General features: G+C 42.1%; 1 protein-coding gene across 11 annotated transcripts in view; it reads left to right on the forward strand.

Moving 5' to 3' along the window:
• The window catches only part of LOC134932110 (bone morphogenetic protein 7-like), a 277,636-nt gene that overhangs the window by 247,054 nt on the left and 10,721 nt on the right, over nt 1-19,861 (forward strand). For 2 of the 11 annotated variants that reach the window (XM_063926199.1, XM_063926200.1), the window contains one exon: nt 6,551-6,717. The exons of the other annotated variants lie outside the window; for them this stretch is intronic. The gene's annotated coding sequence lies outside the window, so the exon portion shown is untranslated. The remainder of the gene's footprint in view (nt 1-6,550; nt 6,718-19,861) is intronic. 11 annotated transcript variants of the gene reach the window in all.

The following is a 19,861-nucleotide window of genomic DNA, read 5'->3' on the forward strand; positions in this document are numbered from 1 at the left end:
ATGCAGGACAACACAGCGACACTGTAAGGGACTTATTATACAGCCACACTGGACATATTGCAGCAGAAGACACCACCACTGTGACTGATCACTGGACCGACGGATACGCAGGACACTACCACTAGTCTGATGCAGGACAACACAGCAACACTGTAAGGGACTTATTATACAACAGCACTGGACATATGGCAGCAGAGGACACCACCGCTGTGACTGATCACTGGACTGACTGATGCAGCATAAGACACTACAATGGACTGAGCAGCACAAGACAGCACTACACTGAGGACGGAGACACGTCCTCTCACTATACTCTCTAGGACTGGAGTGAAGATGGTGGTGATGTGCGGCTCCTTATATGGGTATCCAAACCCCGCGAGAATCCGACAACGGGATGATGACGTTTTGCCTAGTTCTGGTTTCCGAGTTAGGTGGGAAAACCCAAGCCGGGCTCGGATCCTGGCTCTGGACGTGATGTTCGGTAGGGTTCCGTTCTCTGAGAACCGAACCCGCTCATCTCTAATTAATACATTATATATATATATATATATATATATATATATATATATATATATATATATATATATATATATATATGAGAAAGGCAATAGATACAGCGCTGATCGCTTAAATGGATTGCAATATTTTATATATATAAATATATGTTGGTGGAATCAAAAAAGTCACTCTATGAGTGCTCAAAGCACTAGATCCTCCTTCGATAATTAAGAATCGCTGCTCCCCTTAGTCAGTCCGAACTCCCACGGAATTGTAAGGTAGTAGCACTTTTTTTCACTATACACAAATATATAATTTTGTGTAACATATATTTTTAGTAAATTATATAGGATAAATAACTTAATATATACTTCTATAATATTACAGTGCAGTAAAAATCGAATTTACATGGAAACATTTTGACAGTGTCGTATAAACCTAAAGGTCTTTCTATTTAGTCTGTTAATTTTTGTGTTTGTGTTGCATTGCTTCACGTATATTCAATACTCCTTATTGACTACCATGTGAGTTTCATCATTCCTCTCGCGTGCAATTCATATTGCTAACCATTATATTGAAGTCTTCAGTCTGTGTAGCAAAGCAATAAACTTCACCTACGTTCCCGGTAAAACCTCACCATTTCATGAAGGTAATTTTGAATTATTTTTTTCTCCTCAGTATAGTCTGATCTTCATTAATTTGCAATAACTGGTCCCATCCGGCATAGCTCAGTTAACTTCAGGGTCTTATCTAGTGCTGGCAGGAAAAGTAATTATACAGAATGGAGGTCAAGCTGATTCACAGTGTCTTGACATCTATAAAATATGCTGTCTTTGAAGCAGTGAAATTTCCATTACTATTGTCACTTTACTGGGGTTAATTATAAGAGTTTTATATATCTTCAGTCATTTAAGCATTTATATTCCCTGACTTTAAGCACTCCTTTTTTTTTTTTTGTTTCAAATATGTAAAGCAAAATTTGCTTTTGTTTAGGTAAATCATTAGATAAAGGTCCCATTAATAGGTTAGAAGGGCACTGGGTAATGTCTAAAACAGGAAAGAAGAGACATGTTCTTGTACTCCTTTTAAACTTTTATCTAGAAAATGTCTCCAAATACTACTATTTTTTTCCCTTCATATTTTTGATACACTTCTCATTATTATTATTTTATATGTTATGTTAATAAGATACTGCATATTTTAAGTAGTGATGAGCGGGTTCGGTTCCTCGGAAACCGCACCCCTCCGAACTTCACCCATTTTACATGGGTCCGAGGCATACTCGGATTCTCCCGTATGGCTCGGTTAACCCGAGCGCGCCCGAACGTCATCATCCCGCTGTCGGATTCTCGCGAGATTCGGATTCTATATAAGCAGCCGCGCGTTGCCGCCATTTTCACTCGTGCATTGGAAATGTTAGGGAGAGGACGTGGCTGGCGTCCTCTCCATTTATTAATCTTGAATTCTTGATGCAAAAATATTTGTGCTTATTGCTTAATTGTGGGGACTGGGGAGCAGCTGTATTATATAGGAGGAGTACAGTGCAGAGTTTTGCTGACAGTGACCACCAGTATACGTTGTCTGCCTGAAAAACACTCCATATCTGTGCTCAGTGTGCTGCATATATCTGTGCTCACACTGCTTTATTGTGGGGACTGGGGACCAGCAGTATTATATAGGAGGAATACAGTGCAGAGTTTTGCTGACAGTGACCACCAGTATACGTTGTCTGCCTGAAAAACACTCCATATCTGTGCTCAGTGTGCTGCATATATCTGTGCTCACACTGCTTTATTATGGGGACTGGGGACCACCAGTATATTATATAGGAGGAGTACAGTGCAGAGTCTTGCTGACAGTGACCACCAGTATACGTTGTCTGCCTGAAAAACACTCCATATCTGTGCTCAGTGTGCTCACACTGCTTTATTGTGGGGACTGGGGACCAGCAGTATTATATAGGAGGAGTACAGTGCAGAGTTTTGCTGACAGTGACCACCAGTATATATAGTAGTACGGTACAGAAGGCCACTGCTCTACCTACCTCTGTGTCGTCAAGCATACTATCCATCAAGATTCTATACCTGTGGTGCATTTTAGTTTTGCAGTTTGCTGACAGTGACCACCACTATATATAGCAGTACGGTACGGAAGGCCACTGCTCTACCTACCTCTGTGTCATCGAGTACTATCCATCCATACCTGTGGTGCATTTCAGTTGTGCGCAGTATATATAGTAGTAGGCCATTGCTATTGATACTGGCATATAATTCCACACATTAAAAAATGGAGAACAAAAATGTGGAGGTTAAAATAGGGAAAGATCAAGATCCACTTCCACCTCGTGCTGAAGCTGCTGCCACTAGTCATGGCCGAGACTATGAAATGCCATCAACGTCGTTTGCCAAGGCCGATGCCCAATGTCATAGTAGAGAGCATGTAAAATCCAAAAAACAAAAGTTCAGTAAAATGACCCAAAAATCAAAATTGAAAGCGTCTGATGAGAAGCGTAAACTTGCCAATATGCCATTTACGGCACGGAGTGGCAAGGAATGGCTGAGGCCCTGGCCTATGTTCATGGCTAGTGGTTCAGATTCACATGAGGATGGAAGCACTCATCCTCTCGCTAGAAAACTGCAGTGCCACTCCTAGATGGGCCAGGTGTTTGTGTCGGCCACTTGGGTCACTTAGCTTAGTGTCACAGCTACCTCATTGCGCCTCTTTTCTTCTTTGCATCATGTGCTGTTTGGGGACAATTTTTTTGAAGTGCCATCCTGCCTGACACTGCAGTGCCACTCCTAGATGGGCCAGGTGTTTGTGTCGGCCACTTGTGTCGCTTAGCTTAGTCACACAGCGACCTTGGTGCGCCTCTTTTTTTCTTTGCATCATGTGCTGTTTGGGGACTATTTTTTTGAAGTGCCATCCTGCCTGACACTGCAGTGCCACTCCTAGATGGGCCAGGTGTTTGTGTCGGCCACTTGGGTCGCTTAGCTAAGTCACACAGCGACCTTGGTGCGCCTCTTTTTTTCTTTGCATCATGTGCTGTTTGGGGACAATTTTTTTGAAGTGCCATCCTGCCTGACACTGCAGTGCCACTCCTAGATGGGCCAGGTGTTTGTATCGGCCACTTGTGTAGCTTAGCTTAGTCACACAGCGACCTTGGTGCGCCTCTTTTTTTCTTTGCATCATGTGCTGTTTGGGGACAATTTTTTTGAAGTGCCATCCTGCCTGACATTGCAGTGCCACTCCTAGATGGGCCAGGTGTTTGTGTCGGCCACTTGTGTCGCTTAGCTTAGCCATCCAGCGACCTCGGTGCAAATTTTAGGACTAAAAATAATATTGTGAGGTGTTCAGAATAGACTGAAAATGAGTGTAAATTATGGTTATTGAGGTTAATAATACTATGGGATCAAAATGACCCCCAAATTCTATGATTTAAGCTGTTTTTGAGGGTTTTTTGTAAAAAAACACCCGAATCCAAAACACACCCGAATCCGACAAAAAATTTTCAGGGAGGTTTTGCCAAAACGCGTCCGAATCCAAAACACGGCCGCGGAACCGAATCCAAAACCAAAACAAAAAACCCGAAAAATTTCCGGTGCACATCACTAATTTTAAGGCAGCATGTTACTGCAAGGTCAAGCGCAGCATTTCATGATGGAGGTTTCATATCTGTGGTTCCAAAGAAAACATACAGTAACAATTCAACACCATATTAGGTCTTGGGTTTTTTATTATATATCTGTCCTTTCTCATAATGTACTTGCCCCATCTTATAAAAAAGGAAAAAAAACAACCTAGGTTGTTGTGCGGGCGCAACTAGGTCGTTGTTCTAATGCTGCTGCTAAAATCAACAGGATTAGTCAATCCAGTATAAACTACAGATGAGCAGGTTCGGTTCGTCGAGAGCCGAACCCCCCGAACTTCACGTGTTTTACACGGGTCCGAGGCAGCCTCGTATCTTCCCGCCTTGCTCTGTTAACCCAAACGGGGCCGAACATCATCATCCCGCTGTCGGATTCTCGCGAGATTCGTATTCCATATAAAGAATCGCGAGTCGCCGCCATTTTCACTCGTGCATTGGAGATTGAGTGGAGAGGATGTGGCTACGTTCTCTGACTGAAAAGCTCAATATCTGTGCTCAGTGTGCTGCAAATATCTGTGCTCAGTGTGCTGCATTGTGGTGACCACCAGTATATTATAGTAGTACAGTACAGTAGGCCATTGCTGTATCTTGCAGCTCCATGCCAGTTCTAGTATCCTGATCAGTGCTCAATATCTGCTGCATTGTTGTGTGACCAGTATATACTATATAGTAGTACAGTGCAGCATTTTGGTGACCACCAGTATATAGTAGTACAGTACAGTAGGCCATTGCTGTATCTTGCAGCTCTGTGTCACTTCAAGTATCCATATCTGTGCTGCATTGTTGTGAGCAGTATATAGTAGTACAGTGCAGAATTTTGGTGACCACCAGTATATAGAAGTACAGTACAGTAGGCCATTGCTGTATCTTGCTGCTCTGTGTCACTTCTAGTATCCTGATCAGTACTTAATATCTGTGCTCAGTGTCAGTGCTGCATTGTGGTGACCGGTATACTACAGTACAATAGTCCAGTGCTGTTCTCGCTGCTCAGTTGCAGTTCTCCGTAGTATCATCAGTGCTCAGTAAAATCAGTGCTCCGTAAAATCAGTGCTCAGTAAAATCAGTGCTCAGTATAATCAGTGATCAGTATAATCCGTTCTCGGTATAATCAGTGCGCTGTTAGACGTGCGCCCGTTATTCGATATTAGTGCATTGGGATTTAGATGTTTGGTTGAAGTTATTATGTCCCCGATACAAAATCCCATCTAGATTCCACTTCACTAGGCAGGCGATAGCGAGATTTTACCAATTAATATCAGTGATTTATAATTAATTATTAATTACAGTGATCTTGCCAAAAGATTCCAGTGATTCTGTCATTTTCTTCCAGTGATTTGGACCAATAATACCATTGATTAGAACGAATAATTCTTGTGATATTGAGGTGTTTGTGTCGCTTAGCTTAGCCATCCAGCGACCACAGTGCACCTTTTTCTCTTTTCTTTGCATCATGTGCTGTTTGGGGACTATTTTTTTAAGTGCTATCCTGTCTGACACTTCCGTATATGTCCAGTGGTACTGCCATTTGATATAATTCCCGACATTACTGCCATTTAATTCCAGTGATTTTGTCATTTTCTTCCAGTGATTTGGACCAATAATACCATTGATTAGAACGAATAATTCCTGTGATTTTGTCATTTTCTTCCAGTGATTTGGACTAATAATACCATTGATTAGAACTAATAATTCCTGTGATATTGAGGTGTTTGTGTGCTTAGCTTAGCCGTCCAGTGACCACAGTGCACCTCTTTTTCTCTTTTCTTTGCATCATGTGCTGTTTGGGGACAATTTTTTTAAGTGCCATCCTCTCTGACACTGCAGTGCCACTCCTAGATGGGCCAGGTGTTTGTTCCGCCCTCTTGGGTCGCTTAGCTTAGTCATCCAGCGACCTCGGTGCAAATTTTACGACTAAAAATAATTTTGTGAGGTGTTCAGAATAGACTGGAAATTAGTGGAAATTATGGTTATTGAGGTTAATAATGCTATAGGATCAAAATGACCTCCAAATTCTATGGTTTAAGCTGTTTTTGAGGGGTTTTTGAAAAAAAAAAACAACCGAATCCAAAACACACCCGAATCCGACAAAAAATTTTAAGGGAGGTTTTGCCAAAACGCGTCCGAATCCAAAACACGGCTGCGGAACCGAATCCAAAACCAAAACACAAAAAATTTCCTGTGCACATCTCTAGTATAAACACATACACATAAACAAGAACAATAGCAGCGCTAATGAATATACAATTTAAAAAGTTGGATGGTTTGGATGATAAAAATTAAACATTTATTAAGACAATTCATATGATAATGAAAACAATATCTCAATGACTTGTGCTGAGTATTTGAGTGTGTCCGTTCCTTTTAGAAATTAACTGGACTATAGTTAGATGTGGATTCTGTGTTTAGGGACTGATGGCACAGTACAATTGGATTTACATTACCACACAGGCACCGCTGGAGGAAAAGGAGTCCCTTGAAGAAATTCTTTGGAGGGATGTTTGTTGGCAAAGTCCTAAATCCTCACTAGGTTGCGGAGCTTGATTTGCAGGATAGGTGTGGAAGATCCCCAAAAGGTGAGTCCCTTCACCCAGTTCAATTCCTGCTTGAATGAGTTTCAAAGTCCAGTATGGTCCGGGCACAAAATGGTAGTACGTAGTCAGTTGATAGGCAGCCACTGACGCGTTTCGCTGCAGGTCCTGCAGCTTTATCAAAGGTGATCTAGCTGGTGTAGATACAGGGTATTTATACCTTTTTTTGGTACTTCATTAGTCTACACCTGTTCATCCATTCCATCTTAATTAAGCTTTATTTACATCAAAATTCATAAAACTTTTTATATTTAAAAACCCTAAACCCTTTAATTGCCCCCTCTTATGCATCATTGCCAGCCTATTTGTCTTACTTTTACCACCATCCTTCAGGGCTGAGGAAATATCCAGTGGGCCAGAGAGATACAAGGGGGTTATCTGATCTAGGAGAAGTGGACATGCCCCCATTTTACATAAATAGAATGTAGAGATGTAAATCTCTCCTCTACAGCTTGGCCCCTCAGACAATGCTAGGCCCACTTAAAACGTATCCACTTATACTTACAAACTTCACTGAGCTATACATACTATTCTTCTTCCTATCCCCAACCCCTTGTCTCCCTAGTCTCTTGACTGTTGATGATCTCACTATATCTTCTGTGCTGTTATAATGTATGCGCGTTTGTCACTGGAACATGGAAAAAAAGATATGGCCTTCTAAAGCAGATATTCTCCAACAGTGGGTTCCAGGTTCCGCAGTTCCCACACAAACTGAAGAGGAGGGACTACCTAACACAATGAGAAGAGGTAGGGTCTTGAACTGCAGCAATAGGTGGCACCACCCCCCGTTCTTATGCAGTAATCATTCCACCTGCACCTTCCCTGGCTATGCCACTGCCTCCAACTATGTAATGAAACTAAAAAAATGCTACCCTTCATGACTATAGAGTTCATGGTGAACACTGGGTAAACTGGTGTGGCCTTGGTTTTCTACCATTTCTATTTTGTTCATTTTTTCACACTGCAATAATGATGTATAATTGTACATGACTACCACAGACAGATGATGTAGATGGAAGAGTGACCTTATTTTTCCCCTCTGAGGTGTAGCTACACTGTGGCATCCATAACCTCCTTCATCACCCTAGAACATCACATCACATGATGAAAGCTGTGTTAGCTTGAGTGTGCAGCAAGCTGTGTTTGTGTTGGTACCCATACTACTTTTCCCTTCAGAGAGCTGCAGATTGGCCACCGCTGACCTGATATGTGCAGCTGATTGTGAGGGATGGGAGTGAGCCAGGTGATTCAATCAAGCCCATTTATTGCTTGGTCTGAATTCTCAGTGCTGGTGATAGTCTGATTTACCCCTGTTAGTACTTAAAACTCCTGTCTGGAAGCATTAACTAGACACTTCTGGTTCTGCTCTTGAACTACAGCCACAGACTCCTAAGCTTGCTCACAATATCCATCTCATTGACATGTCTGGAATTGTCTATTCTACACGAACAGTTTTCTGAGCCTACTCATAGCCTTGGATCCTTGTCTCACATTTGTATGTTAATCAAGATTTCAGGGCTGCTACCATCTCTGCAACTGAAACCATTCCTTTCTTCTGCATCATAGACCAGGTCCTTGTTTGGTCTGGGCCCAACTCTGAGCAAAGGGTACAGTTTTATTCTCAAATTGTACAGATCTTGTGACAGGCACTGCAGGGGTAGTCATAGGGGTATATTCAATTAAAGTCGAAACTGCCGTCTTGTCTAAAAAACGGCAGTTTTTTACTTTTTCTGGTCAGAAGGGGTTCCAACCTATTCAGTCCCCTGCATTTTTATTTGACAACTCGGGGAATTTGACTTGTCGAATAGTACGTGAATCGGCGGTATAGCTGCCAATTTGCGTGCTTCTGAGGGAAACGGGGCCAAATTCAACAGGTTTTGGCCCCGTTTCCAACCATCTCAGTTCTGAGATGAGGGACCGGAGAGGAGGAGATTAGGGAGAGCCGCAGGCAGACGGGGGACAGCAGTGCTATAGCACAGCGCTGCAGGAGGATGTGTCACAGCCGCCGTTCACGGCAGCATCCACCCGGCTCCAGCAAGTGAGGTCCCACTTGCTAGAGCCGGGTGGACGCTGCCGTGAGGTCTGGCGGCTGTGACACATCCTCCTGCAGCGCTGCTGTCCCCCGTCTGCCCGCGGCTGTTCCCTGTCTGCCCGCGGCTCTCCCCCCTCTCTGGTCGAATTGAGATGGGCATTGAATAGCGCTTGTCAGATCCATTCCGACAAATGCATTTCGGAATGGATCGGACCATAATTGAATATACCCCATAGACTGTGGAGTGTCATTAGGTATCTCTCATTGCCTCTTTAGAAACTACAGTTGGTTTGGTTGTTTATCCTCCTTAGCATTGTTTTGCAGGTCCAATAGAGGAGCATTTTGTGATATTTGGCGGAATCTGGAGAAGGACCATCCAGATTTGCAGCCAGTAGTTAATGTGCCTGGTTTCTCAGGCAATAGTAGTTCTGAAAGTAGAAAGATAAATGTAGCTATAATCACAGGGTCAAACATGGACACCATTATATAGAATATAAAATATTTATTGTACTAACATGAGTTTGGCTACTTCTGTATGTGGTGGTTTTTCTGCAATGTGGGACCTCTGAAGAAATTGAGCCTCCCAAGGTAGTGTCTTGAGCCGGTATTCGGTGGTACGGAACCCACCTGTTTGTGTAGCAACAATTGGAATTACAGCACTCCATAGGTCTAGTATACAGGCTATCCTAGGCAGTCGCTAATATTATGAGGTGTCCCAGCCTCATGTATGACAAACATTTTAAACATAATAATTTGGGCGCTCCAAGAAAACCAAAGTCCAGCAAAATATATTGGTGTACAGCAAACTGTAATCACAGGCTTACTGTAATATTTTGGTAGGTGAGGACTTGATTGGCGCTTCCTAGGTATAAAGCTGCCTGATTCACACTATAAGGGGTCACTTTATTATACTTCCTGGTACTGGAAATACAACAAATGGTTGGTGTGTGATACAGGCGCTAGACCAGTGTGAGACCAGGGGACATACAGTATAGGTGGATGATATAATGTACAGGGGTGTAGTATGGTATGCCGGCTGCCGGGCCCCCAGCGACCAGCATACCGGCCCCCGGGAGCCCAACTGCCGGCATACCGACAGCGTGGCAAGTGCAAATGAGCCCCTTGCAGGCACAGTGGCGCGCTACGCGTGCCACGCTATTTTATTCTCCCTCCAGGGGGGTCGTGGACCCCCACGAGGGAGAAAAAGTGTTGGTATGTCGGCTGTCGGTATGTCGGCTGTCGGGATTCTGGCGCCGGTATACTGTGCGCCGGGATCCCGACAGTCAGCATACTGAAGACCACCCATGTACAGTATGGGAACATATGATAATCAACAGTTTGACCCCAAAAGCTGGAAAGCCGACAAAAGTTATTGTTCGGATAAATTTGTTAAATCAAAGGAATTTACCAATTTGTCTGAACAGCCATTGGCATTTTCAGTGTTTGGGAGCAAATGGTCAATTGTCATTTTGCTTCCATACACTGGATTTTTGTTCTCACCAGACAGATTGTACAGATAAATCTTAGCTTAAATTCATCACTGTCGGAGTGTTGTGTGGAGAGATGTTATGAAATCTCCCTACAGATGGGAGCTATGGGGAGGTGAGTTAGGTTGATGAGGCAGGACTTCAATGAAGGAGTCGGGCGCATGGCTACTAATATATATGGCAAAGGGTGCCCTGCACATAGAATGCCCCTGTATTAGATGCAGGGATTTAGTCAGTACTGGAACAAAGCAAATGTTCGGACAGATGCAAATCATATAAGTAACCTTGCAATTACATTATTTCTGACATTAAAACAACATTTAGAGCCTGTCTGATGACTAGGATGATAGGTTAGCACTATTTATTAAAACGGCATAACCTCATACAAAGATATGGCAGCAACAAAAGTAAAATTCAAGAGGTTGATTTAATAAAACATAAAATGTATTCGCTCTATGCATATGGCATAACGCATAAATAACATAAAAACAATAATGTAGAATGAAGTGGTTCCTACCAGAGAAGAAAACGAGCAGCCACAGGTGGCTGCTACTAATATACATGCAACAGGGAGCAGGCAGTTACTGTCCTCCTGCACTCCATCTCCATTGGTGTCTATTTGCAGGGCGCGCTTTGCTATGTATATTAGGAGCCGTACGCCTGGCTCCTTCACTGAAGTCCTGCCTCAACAGCCTAACTCACCTCCCACAGCTCCCATCTGTAGAGTGATTTCATGACATCTCGCCACGCAACACTCCGACAGTGATGCATTTAAGCTGAGTACTCACCTAAAGATTTATCTGTACAATCTGTCCGGTGAGAACAAAAATCTGATGTATGGAAGCAAATGACAATTGACCATTGCTGCCAAACACTGAAAATGCCAATGGCTGTTCAGAATAATTGGTAAATTCCTTTGATTTAAAAAATTCATCTGATCAATTTTTGTCAGCTTTCCAGCTTTTGGGATCAAACTGTTGATTATTATATGTTCCCATACTGTACATTACCAGATTGTTGTTCCCACCTGGCAGATGAATCTTTAGGTTTGTACCCAGATTTAGAGTGAGGAGCTTGTGTTAAGGTATCACAGTCAAGAGTCCAGACACATAACCTGATAAGTGCTGCATATAGGGAAGGGGAAGGAGCACTATTACTATTATTACTACTACTACTACTACTACTACTACTACTTTGTGGAATAATGTGTAAAGGGACACGACTACTACTACTGGGAGGAATAATTTGTAATGGGGCACTACTACTTTTTGGCATACTGTATAAGGGGCACTACTACTACCATGTAGCATAATGTGTAAGGGGTTCTACAACTACTACTACTATGCAGCATAATAGGAAAGGGGCACTACTACTACTGTGTGGCATATTGTATAATGGCACTACTACTGTGTGTAATAATGTGTAATGGGAACTACTGTGTGGCATTACTACTGTGTGGCAAAATTTATAAGGAGCACTACTACTGTGTGGCATAATGTGTAAAGTGCTCTGCAAATACTACTACTAATTGACATAATGTGCATGGGTCACTGTTACTACTGTGTGGCATAATGCGTAAGAGCACTACTTCTGTGTGGAATAATGTGTAATGGGCACTACTTAGTGTCACTACTACTGTGTGGTGTAATGTGTAAGCGTCACTACTGTGTGGCATAATATGTAAGGGTAACTACTACTACTACTGTGTGGCATAATGTGTAAGGGGTACTACTACTACTGTGTGGCATAATGTGTAAGGGGTACTACTACAACTGTGTGGCATAATGTGTAAGGTCACTACTACTGTGTGGAATAATTTGTAACGGGCACTATTGAGTGGCACTACTACTTTGTGGTTCAATGTGTAAAGGACTCTACAACTACTACTACTGTTTGGCATCATGTGTATGGGGTACTATTACTGTGCGGCATAATGTGTAAGGGTCACTGCTACTACTGCAGTGCATCATGTGTAAGGGGTACTATTACTACTCTTTCTGACACAGGGAACCAAAATATCTAGTTACAGCTTTGTAAGTGATTGAGAAATAACTAATTTGAGAAACACTAGAATAAATGACATAGCAATAAACAGATGCAAATAAGGAAGTTGTGGAAATAAAATAGTGAACTAGACACAGTATACTGTAGGAACATAAGGGCAAATTCTATAACCTACCATGGAAAACAAGTAGAGTGTAAGTAAAATAAGGTGTGTAAACAGCAGTGGTAATTAACAGTTTATCTTTTTATAAATGTGTCTGACTGCTAGTTTGTGGCTTCCTTAATTTTTTTTCACAACTTTATAATTGTTGTTAGTGATTTCTATCCATCAATTGTATATATTTGAATATTTATTTTTCTTTATTCAACATTGTATGTATTCTGAGAAGCAATCTTATTAATGTATTACTTTTTTTACATTACATTTCTTTTCATATTTCACCCCCCTTGCTATCCGTTTCTTATTTTACTACTATTATATTTTAATTTATCAATTGATTCATTAATTTACATGACTAATCAATACTTCATAATTGCTATATTTGCCAACCCCTACAGTCTGCCACAATACCCATTCCCCCCCCCCCCACGAATAAAAATAAATAAATTGAGAGGTGCCAATGTACTGGGTTAGTGTCTGGACAGAGATAATCTCCTTTCCGGCTGCTCAACCTCATCCCTCTCCACAATCCTTCTCCGTTCGCCACCAGTACCCTCCTTCCTGCCTGCACCCAGCTCCAGCCCCAACAGTTTGTGGCTAGTTACTGTAGGGCCCTTTCCTCCTGGCAACCCCAAATAGCAGGAACAAGAAATTCTTGAAAACTTAATAAATAATAAATGGGACCCTTATTGTGGTCTAGTACACTATTACAGTACCTTTATTCCTCATAGTTTATGCTGTTTTTAACATAAATGTGTGCATATGTACTGTACTTCTGTGCTTACAGAGAGAGAGACGGATCACTCATCAGGTTGGCAGGTAATTCCAGCTGCTCCTGAGGGGGCAACATTCAGCAATTTTAGAGCGGCAAATGAAATTATACCTTAGTACCCCCGACCTAAAAATTGTGGTGCCCTTAGTGGTGAGTAAAGCCTAACAAAATCCATCCTTAGTTTGTCAAATAGTTATTGTATTCTGAGCATTACATGACCTTATTGCCCAACGTCTCTGTGTTTACTAATTAGATTTAATATTTTAATAGGTCAATTAGTAGAATATTTACTATATAGTTCATGATGTATGAAGCATGTTCATGATGAATCATTTGTTGCTACCTGTGAACTTTCATTACTTTTCTTTTTTGATCTGTGCAGTCACACCAGAAGGACTGGTCACCATTGGCATCCTGCTTATTTATGATAATTGCAGAAACCCATTGCACAAATGATTATCGTGGTTATAATGTCTGTTTCCCATTAAAGTCATTAAATAGAATCAATGACTATAGTGTGTAATTAAACAGATCTCCATAATGGATGTTTTAGTGGTCTTGACATTTGGAAAGTAAAGCACTATCTGTTACATTTATCTAATGGGTAATGATTAGGTTATTGATATTATGCTGAAGTAGTCTGTGTATATGAGCTAATATGCTGAATGTTATTGATGCTAGACCTGAATTCTGTCACCCTTAGCCAACTTCAAGTTCAAACCACAAAAAAAGTCCCGTCTTCTCTTCTTCGGTAATGCACAATAACACAACATTAGACAGCAGAATGGCAGACCCACTAAGGTCATGGTGCCAACAACATGTACATCACATCAATAATTGTACAATTAAATGGCATTCATTTAATCCCAAACTAAGAGATTTTTGTTCAGAGCAGATTCATTCCTTTTTCCTCTGTGATAATTATACACCACTATGTCTTTCACACTCTAGATCATGTAGGATAAACACTTGTGACTTGTATGGATATGTATTTATAATAGTCATTGAAAAGCACTGTTGTACTGTAATTAGTTTCCTCTGCAATGTTTTTGCACTGGTGTTAAACAATTTGTACAAGTTCTGAATGACAATGAATAGAAGAGACCTTTGAGTTCCCTCCCAAGTGTTCAACAATGTACTGCAACTATTGTACCTGGCTTTAAGGATGCTCAAAGGGAATATTATTAGTGCAATGGTGTTAATCTCATTAAGAAAAAACAGTAGCACACTGTGTAATCCAATCAATTTGTGCAATGCTATAATATCTGCATGGGTTAATTTACTCCAGCTCACTAAATAAAGTCATCAACATACTGTAACGGAATGCTCTAACACCACATTCAAGAAGTGTTTTTAGCTGTACTGTAAATGTGCTGCAGGGCTGGGTACTGTGTCTGTTTTAACATTTGATGTTTGTTTTTTACTTGTTTGTTTTAAGCGTAGAAATACTATGGGAAAGTTTTTTAGCATTCTAAAGGTTAGTGGCTTAGAATGCAGAATTTTTCCATTTCAGTCATTTTTAGACTTTACTAAAAATATTTTCATAGTTGCTAATTGCTAAGTTTAAACTACAATCCCAGGTCCTGAAAGTATTAACAGTTGCAGCTGGGATCTGTTCAGGATCCTGGTAGTCCAAATCCTGACACTGCCAGTAGTCTGACGCTGGCATCCTGACTCTGTTGGTAGTCCTCAGTGGTAAGCAGGGCTGCCATCACAAATTGTGAGGCCCAGGACTGACAAAATAGATAGGGCCCCCCCCCCCCGTCTTTCACCCAAAAAAAGATTATTCCACACTGTTCCCTATGTGATGTCACACACCATGACGTTACATATAGATGGATCACTGTGGACCTGCAGGAATGATTCACAGGGAGCTGATGCACAGGTAAGGTTTGTTTTAAGAAGTCCTCCCTGCACATCAGCCCGCTGTTGTTGCGCAGCCTGGTGCAGCTCTCCAGATATCGGCGGTAGGAGCCTGGAGTGGGCCCCCCTCTTTGAAAGGGCCCGGGACGCCAGTCCCCGCAGTCTGCACCTGATGGCGGCCCTGGTGGTAAGATGGAAGTAGGAAAAATCATTGTAAAAATTAGGGAAAGTATAAAAAAAACAAAAATTACAAGTAAAATAAAAGAAACCACATAACAGATTGACATTAATTGTCAAGTATATTGTTTCATGACATTCACAGTTTATTAACACTAGTGCAGTGTAACAGACCTGTGTCATTTGTTTAGGGACCACTGTTACATCCGTATCTGTACACTGCCAATGTATGACTAATTTGACCATCCCTTTAGGATCGCTCTATAAATAAGTGAGGTTACAGTAGCATACTCAATGGAATACTGACTTTACGCTATCCTTGTATTAGTTACCAGCTCGTCAAAATGACATAACAACATAGCAGTAATGTCCAAACCGGAAGCTGTGTGCACCTGAATGGAGCAACACTTGAATTGCTCCATTGGGTGCCATCTAGTGGCCACCGATGCACAAAACACTTGAGTTTCCCCCATAGAGGTGAGGAGCAGTGTTCGGCTTATATAGGATAAAGATTTCTCATGTCTTCTGGTTTTCCAAGGACAGCCCTCTTTTGAATTGCAATACATTTCTAAACGGCTAAACTTACTTGAGAATTAAAGAGTTCTTTATTAAAAAAAAAAAACAGTGGTTCTCAACTTTAACCTTCAGGTTTTCCCAACAGGTCATGTATTGAGAATTACTGTTTGTGTACACTGGTGAAATAAATCCTGGCAAAATACATTAATTCACCTCTGCATGATTAAAGAAATCCACAAAACATGACTTCTTGGTGCTGCTTGAGTTGCGACCCTGAAATAAAGAACAAACACAAATAAACAGTAACTCAGGAAGACTGTACAATCTTGGTACTAGCTATTGAAAGCTGTTAGTGGCCATATGGTTGAGGTTATTCATCCTGAGATTGATGCACAAAGAAATTTTTCATTTTCCCACTCTATTTACAGTACAAGGCAAGACCATTCAAAGCTTTACAGGTTAAGCGTACAGTATAATGTGGGCATTAATTCAAGCAGGCAGATGACGATGATCATAAAAAGGAAAGTTCATTGCTGCACTTGAATATCAATGATCCAGAGCACTTATTTACTGAGCCAAAATGCATAAAAGCTTATATATTTGGCCCCCCTGCAAAATGATAATCCACTAACAATGCCCTTTTCCTAATACCTTTAGAGTCGCATAAGGGCAGGAGAATCAGATTAATGTCATGCTGCTTGAATCCGAATAATAACCTCAGTGCCCTGGCTTACATTTAGTTTTGGCTCATGGAAAAAGGAGCTGACTTACTGCCAGTACTTGTCTTTAGCCAGTGTATTGTACATCTTCATAATGAATTTATGCAAAATTCTTAACCATTCCTTTCTCCTTGAAAAGTCTGTCATTTCTGTTAGTAACTGATGAGGCCATAAGACGGATCCGGTATGATATACTGGCAGACAGGATGCCGGTTTTCAGTATAGCGACAGTGGCATCCCATCTGCCAGAATCCCGGGAGCGAGGCCACGAGTCCCCTTGCATACTTACCACGTTCGCCACACTTTGGGCCCAATTCGCCACGTGTTCAATGCCCACCAGTAGACGTAGACCAACCGAATGGGAATTCGGGGCGGGTGTCTGGATTCCGGACACCTGTATAATGTGGGCTGTCGGAATACGGCATTGGTATCCTGATTGCCAGAATCCCGACAGCTGGCATTTTAACTGCATCCCCATAAGATACATTTATAATAACATATTCTGATGTGACAGAACATTGTATTTTGGTCGCCAATCAAACTAGAATTGATGATTTGATAATTCTGAAAGATTAATATTGCAAATAAGTCAGATAAAGAGCAAATTATTTGGTAAGCCCTAAGTATTGTAGTGTTCTAATCACATATGGGCATATTTATAAATAAGCCCTGATAATTATAATGTCTTATTGTGGCAATAGTAAATTAAGTATCGCTGGAATGTGCCATGGATCACATACATTGTCACAGGCTCTGGCAGCAGCTTGTCCCTGTGATGTGTTAGAAGAAGTAAAGTGATTGCTAAGGCAATCACTTTACTTCTGAATTAGGACCACAGCCATGCTTTTGCACATGCACAGTCTGTGGAATATACCAGAGAGGGGGTTTTGTGGGGTGTGGCCTTTTGTGGAGTGTAGCCTGGTAGCTTTGCATTCCAGAGCTTAGTACATCAGGGGGTCGCAGTAGATATATACAGTATCTACTGTGGGCCCCAATACATACATACATTCTAGGGATAATTAATATTTGTGGCTATCCCACAAATGTTATTTAATATGCCCCTAGTGCAGATGTTCTCAAACACTGTCCTCAAGGCACTCCAACGGTCCAGGTTTTAGGTATATCCATGGCTCATCACAGATGGTTAAATCAAATTGACTGAGGTGCCAATTAAGTCACCTGTGGCTAAGCTAAAATAAATTTAAAACCTAGAACGTTGGGGTGCCCTGAGGACCACGCTTGAGAACCTCTCCCCTAGAAAACATTTGGATGGCACTGAGCTATGAATCAGTGTGTTTTAAGGGCCATACAGACTGGGAGATGTGGAGGGAGATGTGTGCTGAGCGGCCTAGCACAGTCCGCTCAGCACACATCTCTCCCCCCGCTCAGCACAGCGTGATGTGTGCTGAGCGAGGGGGGACGGACGGGGAGGCCGCTCATTTCACCCAGCGGTGAAATGAGCAACCTGCTAGATTGTGCCTGCATGCAGGCCAATCTGGCACCGGCGATAGCGCGCATCACTGTCGCCGACACCCCTACACACGGAGCAATGTGTTTTTAATTTCTAAGTGATCTAGTCAGATTGCTTAGAAATTACATGAACATCGCTCCGTGTGGACCCCCCTTTAGACCTGATAGTGTTGTATACTGTAGCCTATGCCTTTGATCACAATGCACATTCATTAGTATACATTATCCAAAATGAGCACAATATTTGAAACTCAGATTTGCTCCGAATTCCCAAAGAGCTGCATAATTGCACCTGCGCTAACTGATTTGTATTTTAAACTGTACAAGTGTCAGTGGATGCTAAAATGTAATTACGGGATGGATTTCCTAATTTTTCCTATACATGAGTAGCCAGATCAGATAGATTGAACAGTGTTGCCATAAAGCAGGGCAACTGAATATCATGGGTATTGTTAGGGCCCTTTTATTATTTAACGGACCTGATAATTAAGAATTTCTATTTGCTGCTAAAATGACAGGAGCTGATTGGTTGGTGCTTGATCTTTCTCCAAGCTTTGATAAATCTCCCTCAAAGCAATCAGCTCCTGTCATTTTTTCTCTGCAATGTGTCTATGACAGTGAAGAAAGCCTGATACAACATTTACATGACACAGTTACTGCAAAATAAAACATTTCAGGAAAAAAAAAAGAAATTGATTACTTTTAATATAGGTCTGATTGCATTCACTATAAACAAATATGCACTTTAACTAAATTCCATTAATAATGTGGAGTGAGACAGAAAATAATACTGTTAAACATGTTCTATTTTTCAAACCTACAGAAATTTTATATAAACAAGTCAAATTTACATAAATCTATCAATACATTGTTTAGAGAAGGTGGTTACTAAATTGTTCATCACTGTAAGTGGTTATTGCCTTTGACAAGACACCTGTAACAAGAAAATATGCATGGTGACACGGGAAGGAATGAATGTACAGTATAAATGAAACAAAGAACAATGTTTTCAATTAGATATATTTATAGTAACATATATAAACATGCAAATAGAGTTCTAGGGGCATTATTATTGTGCTTACTGGAATTATACTTGTTTATGCATACCTCCCAGCTGTCCTGATTTTCGTGGGTCAGTCCTGTATTTTTGTGACTGTCCCGTTGTCCCACCCATGGGCTGGCGTGTCCCGTGCTGTGGGGGAGGAGGGGGGCAGTTGGGAACCTCATGTCACTGGTAAGCAGAGCAACGGAGAATAGACGCTGTGCACAAGCCGTCCATCGTAGAGGCAAGGAAATCACCATGCAGCCATGAAGATCCCTGGCCTCTTCCCTCCCCCCTAAACCATACCTCCCAACTTTAGGCTTGATGAAGTCGGGACTCTCGCGCGGCATGGCCGCGCGCCGACCCGAAAAGGGGGCGTAATCTCGCCCGTGATGGGCGTGGCCTTGTCCGAGTGGGCGTGGCCTTGCCAAACGGGCATTTCCCTGCCTTTTGGGGGCGTGCCCAGCGCTCCCCGAGCAGCTGGGCAGCCCCCGCTCCCCTTCTGGAGCTGAATGCATGCCGTGCTCGTGCGCACAGCATGTTTTTTCAGTGATCACCGGCTGCTCTGCAGAGCAAAGCAGCGGGTGATGAAAGGCTTTCCCAACTGCCCCCCAGCCCGCGGGACACTGATGCTCGCGGGTGGGACAGCGGGACAGGGTCCGAATAGCGGGACTGTCCCGCTGAAAGCGGGACAGTTGGGAGGTATGCCTAAACGACGGTGTCACACCTCTGGAGAAACAGAGGCTGTCACCATCCCTCCCTGCCCCCAAACGGCATCAGACTGTCAGTCACTGACAGTCTGATGCCGACCACCATCTGACGTCGCAGGATCTGTTCGCACATGTGCAGGATGAGTCTTGCGCATGCAGAAAGTACCGATAATCAAT

This window comes from Pseudophryne corroboree, chromosome 6 (genome assembly GCF_028390025.1).
Source record: "Pseudophryne corroboree isolate aPseCor3 chromosome 6, aPseCor3.hap2, whole genome shotgun sequence".
Classification (NCBI taxonomy): Eukaryota; Metazoa; Chordata; class Amphibia; order Anura; family Myobatrachidae; genus Pseudophryne; species Pseudophryne corroboree.